At 37.4% G+C, this 6,634-nt stretch overlaps 1 protein-coding gene across 2 annotated transcripts in view; it reads right to left on the bottom strand.

Annotated features, from left to right (window-relative positions):
• Positions 1-6,634, bottom strand: part of camkmt (calmodulin-lysine N-methyltransferase) — a 374,342-nt gene that overhangs the window by 89,801 nt on the left and 277,907 nt on the right. The gene's annotated exons all lie outside the window — the stretch shown is intronic.

Here is a 6,634-nt window from a genome sequence, read left to right as displayed (position 1 = left end):
ACACACATAATGACATATCTGCAAGAACGCCGCTCTTATAGCCAACCGGGCCCTCCTCGCCCGCCATTTTCCCTCCCACTCTCTCTCTCTCTCTCTATCTTCAGCCTATTTCTATGTCTGCATTATTTTAATCATTCAATCAAATCAGTCAATACTTTTATCACGGTGGCGAGCGGTGGGGGCGGCTATCTTGCTATCACTCTGTTCAGTAATTGCATTGTGACAGGGGGATGATGGCAAGCGCTGAGCCTTTTCATTTGACGCCGGCTGTTTATCGGGCCGAGCCATCACTCCGTTTGCCGCTGTCACTCTGCGCTCGGCTCGCCGGGCCTGCCTGATGCCCTTCATATAACTTTGCGGCGCAGACTGCCGGAGAGAGAGAGAGAGGGAGGATGGAAAGAGGAGCTTTGTGCTGCACATTGTGTGCGTCGCAAATACAGATAAAGAGGCGTGCGCTTAACCGTAACCCCCTTTTCACGTCTTTAAAGGAAAAAAATATCACTCGTTTTATGTCAGGTTTAGTGTTAGAGCAAAGTTAGAGTCATCTGTCACACACAATAACACGAGTCAAATGTGAAGCATGTAGGACACACACAATATTCATACTCATGCATGCTTTCACACATGTTTAAGGCCTGCAGGTGTGTGTGTGTGTGTGTGTGTGTGAGAGTGCTGGGTTGGGGTCCCCACAGAGCGACGTGTGTCCCGCCATCTGCTCCACAGCAGGAAGTGACCTCCAGGCTGAAGCGTTCAGCTGAAAGATGCAGGAAAGCCAACCATGGCAACGGCAGGAGCAGTTTTTTTAAAGTTTTTTTTTAAATATATAAATCACTTTTTGGTCTGGTTCCCCCTTATTTATGTTCTTTTATAAATGGGTTGCACTTGTATAGCGCTTTTCTACCTTGAAGGTACTCAAAGCGCTTTTGACACTATTTCCACATTCACCCATTCACACACTGATGGCGGGAGCTGCCATGCAACACTGCAAAAAGTCAGTGTTCAAAAACAAGAAAAAAATTAAAATAAAATAAAAATTAGGGGTATTTTATTTGAACTAAGCAAAATTATCTGCCAATAGAACAAGAAAATTCGGCTTGTCAAGACTTTCCAAGACAAGTAAAATTAGCTAACCTCAACATACTTGCCAACCTTGAGACCTCCGATTTCGGGAGGTGGGAGGTGGGGGGTGGGGGGCGTGGGGAGGGGGGCGTGGTTGGGGGGCGTGGTTAAGATATATATAAGAAATACTTGACTTTCAGTGAATTCTAGCTATATTTTTTTTTTTTATTACACAGATATATATATATATATATATATATATATATATATATATATATACATATATATATATATATATATATATATATATATATATATATATATATATATACATATATATATATATATATATATATATATATATATATATATATATATATATATATATATATATATATATATATATAAAAGAAATACTTGAATTTCAGTGTTCATTTATTTATACATATACACACACATAACACTCATCTACTCATTGTTGAGTTAAGGGTTGAATTGTCCATCCTTGTTCTATTCTCTGTCACTATTTCAGAACACACACATTATACAAATATACATTATAAAATCAATAAGAAAACGGGAGCTCTAATTTGGGAGTCTGAATTAGGATCAGAAGTTCCTATATAAACATTGCGCACTCACGTCGCCTTTTTGTATTGATTACTGCAGCTGTGCACTGGATTCATTCACAAATACAAACTACAACTCACAAACACTTTAGAGTTAGGCTCCACCATCAGAATGTGTACTTAAACTTATAAAGATCACATGGATATTATTCAGTGAGTTGATTCACCAAAACTAACCTGTTATACAGGAGGAAAAAGCACACAGGACGTTTCAATTGTTCACAGACTGGTCGCGCTCATCAGAATGACAAGACACTTCCGGTCTGCAGGTGATAGCATTCAATTGGGAAGAAACGCCCTACTGCCCCCTACTGACCAATGTGAATACTGATAAATGTGTAATGACAGCTCCAAAAACGAATTCAAACCACAAAATAAAATAAATAATTCAACACAAAAATGTGACACATTATGGGTGGGTCACATATGCATGTACAGTAGATGGCAGTATTGTCCTGTTTAAAAGTGTCACAACATTGCTGTTTACAGCAGACGAACTGCTTTACGGTAGACGAAAAATTGACTGCTGTTGTTGTGTGTTGTTACCGCGCTGGGAGGACGTTAACGAAACTGCCTAACAATAAACCCACATAAGAAACCAAGAACTCGCCCTCGATCATTAGCTGTTTATATTGTGGGAAAGCAGACGTGAGAACAGGCTGTCAACACGTCACTCAGGTCCGCATGGAGCTGGAGGGGGCGTGGCCTCCAGCTCCGCCTGAATTTCGGGAGATTTTCGGGAGAAAATTTGTCCCGGGAGGTTTTCGGGAAAGGCGCTGAATTTCGGGAGTCTCCCGGAAAATCCAGGAGGGTTGGCAAGTATGAACCTCAATGAACCCAAAAATACCTTAAAATAAGTATATTCTCACTAATAACAAGTGCACTTTTCTTGGTAGAAAAAAATATAAATGAGACCTTTTTGCTCAATGTTGAAAAATATTCTTAAATTAAGTAAATGCTAGTGCCATTATCTTGACATAATGATATGCGCTCGGTATTACATTTCTTGAAACCAGCAAACTTACACTAAAAACTAATTTATTGTTCTTAATGGAAAGGCAACAAGACAACCGCTTGTTACTCTCGGGGTCTCCTAGCCGCTCAGGCAAATCATATTGTCTAAAAATGCATTTTCCCATCCATAACATGACATCATCGCTCCAAGTGCGTGCTCTTTCAGTCAATTAGTGCACGAGGATTATACATATATATGTATATATATATATTAATACATACATATATATACAGGATGGCCCCCGGCCAAAAATTTTTCAATTGTAATTTTGAAGAATTCATCTAAATGTGCATGAATTATTTCTGTTCAAAATTGTTAGAAATGTCACATGTTAAATGTTTAAATATTAACTGTCAGTTTACTGTACTGTGCCGACTTTACTACTTTATGAGTACGTGTTTTCTATTGTTTCATTAAAAATCCGTTTTAATTATGAGACACAATTGTGTCAAAGTAATGATTTTATTGTTTTTCATGCTTGAAATAAGAAATTATTACTTTGAAAAAGCAGTTTTATATTTGTGTTTGTTGATGACACAGCTTTGCAACACTTGATATTCTGGTTTCAAGCATGTTTGACTCAATATAGGTCATGAAATCTCAGCAACAAGCTGTAGTATCTTACTGAGATCATTTAGGACCAAAACACTTAAAACAAGTAAAACACTCTAACATAAAATCTGTTTAGTGAGCATAATTATCTTATCAGACAGAAAATAAGCAAATATCACCCTTATTTGAGATATTTAATCTTACTTAGATTTCAGTTTTTGCAGTGAAGGCCCTAACCACGACCCATCAGGAACAAGGGTGAGGTGTCTTGCTCAAGGACACAACGGACATGACGAGGTTGGTAGAAAGTGGGGATTGAACCAGGAACCCCACCACGGCCACTGCCACGCCACACCGTCCCCGCCGTTTACATATCAAGACTCCAGTCGCTACAATTTAAGGTCACATGACATCCTTGGCGTGTTGGTTCCTAGAGCCAACACAGGTCTAATGGGCACTGTACTTGTTTTTAAATTGCTTTATTGAAAGATTTGGTAACACTTTAGTATGGGGAACATATTCTAAGTAACAAAGACTTAATTTAGAGTTACTTGTACACTAGGGGAACATATAAGGATTAGGGCTAGGGCAATAATTCTGAGGTTATAGAGGGAAGACTCTTAGTTAATGGCTTACTGGTTGTATAATAAGGCCATGCAGAATAAGGCATTAATAAGTACTTACCGTATTTTTCGGACTATAAGTCGCAGTTTTTTTCATAGTTTGGCCGGGCTCCAGTGCGACTTACATATGTTTTTTCCCTTCTTTATTATGCATTTTCGGCAGGTGCGACTTATACTCCGGTGCGACTTATACTCTGAAAAATACGGTAATAATGACTAATTAAGAGCCAATATATTACTAATTTGTTAATAAGCAACTAATTAATGGTGAATATGTTTCCCATACTAAAGTGTTACCAATAATTTTATTTATTTTTACCCATTTTGTGTTTTTATGTTTATGTTGTAATTGGTACTTCTAACTACAGTGTGTGACTGTTTGTGTTTGTTGTTCTATTTATTTATAAAATCTGTTTTTGCTACTCACTGGATAGTTGATTAGGTACACTTGCACGGTCTAATGCAGGAGTGTCAAACATGATGAGTTTGCCAAGTATAAAAATGATCTGCTTTTTAAAAAAATAAATAAATTACGGAAGAAACTGCTGTTCTAAATGTGTCCACTGGATGTCACAATAGCAATTCTGTTAGGCAAGCATACAGTTTATACCGGGGCCATGCAAGAGGTACACTGTAAAAGGTGACTGTTGCTCCTCCTCCTCGACCCACAGGAAACTTAAAACCTGACGTTTTATGTCTTCTGTTTTGAACACATCGTCATTTGGTACCCTTGTTGCCCAAAAATGTCTCTGTCAAACACAAGAAAAGTGAACATAACCCTTTTGAATAGTTTTTACCTCTGTTTCTTATGGGTTGTTGAGTTAGCACTGGATTAAACCCCAGAAAGACTGTGACTTAAAGTTTAATCCTGGCTTTGTCGATACACTGAGACAAAGTCTAAGCTCTTTGTGTTTTTGAAGCCGCACCAATTTCCTCAGAATTTTCAACAAACATGAAGTGTTTTGTCCAGAGGATTATTTGTGATTTGTACGTTTTCATAATGTGCTTGTTCTATTTTTGGCCAAAGTAAAACAAAGAAAACAACCTGGAGTTGTCTTTATTTTTAAGTTATTATTATTATTTTTACCATCACGGCCCACTTGGGAATAGATTTTCCTCCATGCGGCCCCTCAGCTAAATTGAGTTTGACACCCCCGGTCTAATGGGTCTAGTAAAGCAACTGCATCCAACAGACAACCTTGCTAGGCGTATAAATATAAAGGTAATGCAGTGTAGTCGTGAATCTTTTTTTTTTAGTTAATGGGCGCCTTTCTCAACACTGAAAGACACCATACATTGCATACATGCATATACTGCAACACAATGACTTATTGTTGTTACTTTGTTCCTGAGTACGTTTGTTTGTGAGTGAGTGAGAAAGTTTGATTAATTGTGTGTTCATTAGGAAGTTTGTTTGTGAATGAGTGAAAAGGTTTGTTTGAGCGTTTGTTCATGAGTGAGCTTGCCTGTGAATGAGTGAAAAAAGTTTGTTTGAGTGTTTGTTCATGAGTAAGTTGTTATGATCCTGTTTTGTTTAAGTTTCCCTTAGTTCTGTTTCAGCTGTTCTTTGTTACCATGGGTGCTGATTATGTTCACCTGCCTCTGGTTAGTGGTTGGGACGCTCACCTGCTCCCGGTCACTAATCAGAGACCTATTTATTCCTGCCTCTCGCCACACTAGCTCTGGCTGTTTTGTTTGCTTCACGCAACGAGTGATACCTTTAGATCAGGGGTCCCCAAACTTTTTGACTCGGGGGCCGCATTGGGTTAAAACAATTTGGCCGGGGGCCGGTCTGTATATATATATATATATATATATATATATATATATATATATATTGACGGAGGCAGATAATTACATATATCCATATTTGTGTGTTACTTCTTTACTTTCATAGTCATATTACAAACAGCTAGTGTTCTTCCAGTTGTTCTGTTTTTGGTTGTCTGCAAGTACTGTGTGTGTCAACCTTGAGCTCGGAATGCAGGGAGTAAAAATACTCCTTTCTCTTTACTTATCCTGTCCTGTCTCTTCTCAGAGTTGAACAATGGACGTTTGTATTACTTCTGGAGGGTGGGGGCGAGAGACACATTATAGAAGAGTGTTTTCCGTGATGTTAGATTAGACCATTTTAGCTGCGCTAGTGAAGGCGTCTGTACTGGATTTGGTCTCATGTTTATTTCCAAGGCTTTGGAAATAAATTACAAAATACCTATTCTGTCTCTGGTGGTCCTTCTTACTCAGCTTATGTGTCATAAAAAGAACTTGGGAGTGACCAGCAACTTAAATTCCCTGGGAGGAACATCTGGTCTGAACGCAACAATTTATATATACACACATATATATATATATATATACACACACATATATATATATATATATATATATATATATATATATATATATATATATATATATATATTAGGGCTGTGAATCTTTGGGTGTCCCACGATTCGATTCAATATCGATTCTTGGGGTCACGATTCGATTCAAAATCGATTTTTGTTTTTCAATTCAACACGATTCTCGTTTCAAAAACGGGGGAGGAGTATATTTATAGCTATAATTCACTGAAATTCAAGTATTTCTTATATATGTATATATATATATATATGTATGTATGTATATATATATTAGAAATACTTGAATTTCCGTGAATTATCCGATTATTAATCGATTAAACGAAGTAATAATCAACAGATTAATCGATTATCAAATTAGTTATTAGTTGCAGCCCTAATATATATATATATATA

This window comes from Nerophis lumbriciformis, linkage group LG02 (assembly GCF_033978685.3).
Source record: "Nerophis lumbriciformis linkage group LG02, RoL_Nlum_v2.1, whole genome shotgun sequence".
NCBI classification, from domain to species: Eukaryota; Metazoa; Chordata; class Actinopteri; order Syngnathiformes; family Syngnathidae; genus Nerophis; species Nerophis lumbriciformis.
Note: the sequence above shows the minus strand (reverse complement) of the source record. Positions and strands in the feature narration are given on the sequence as shown.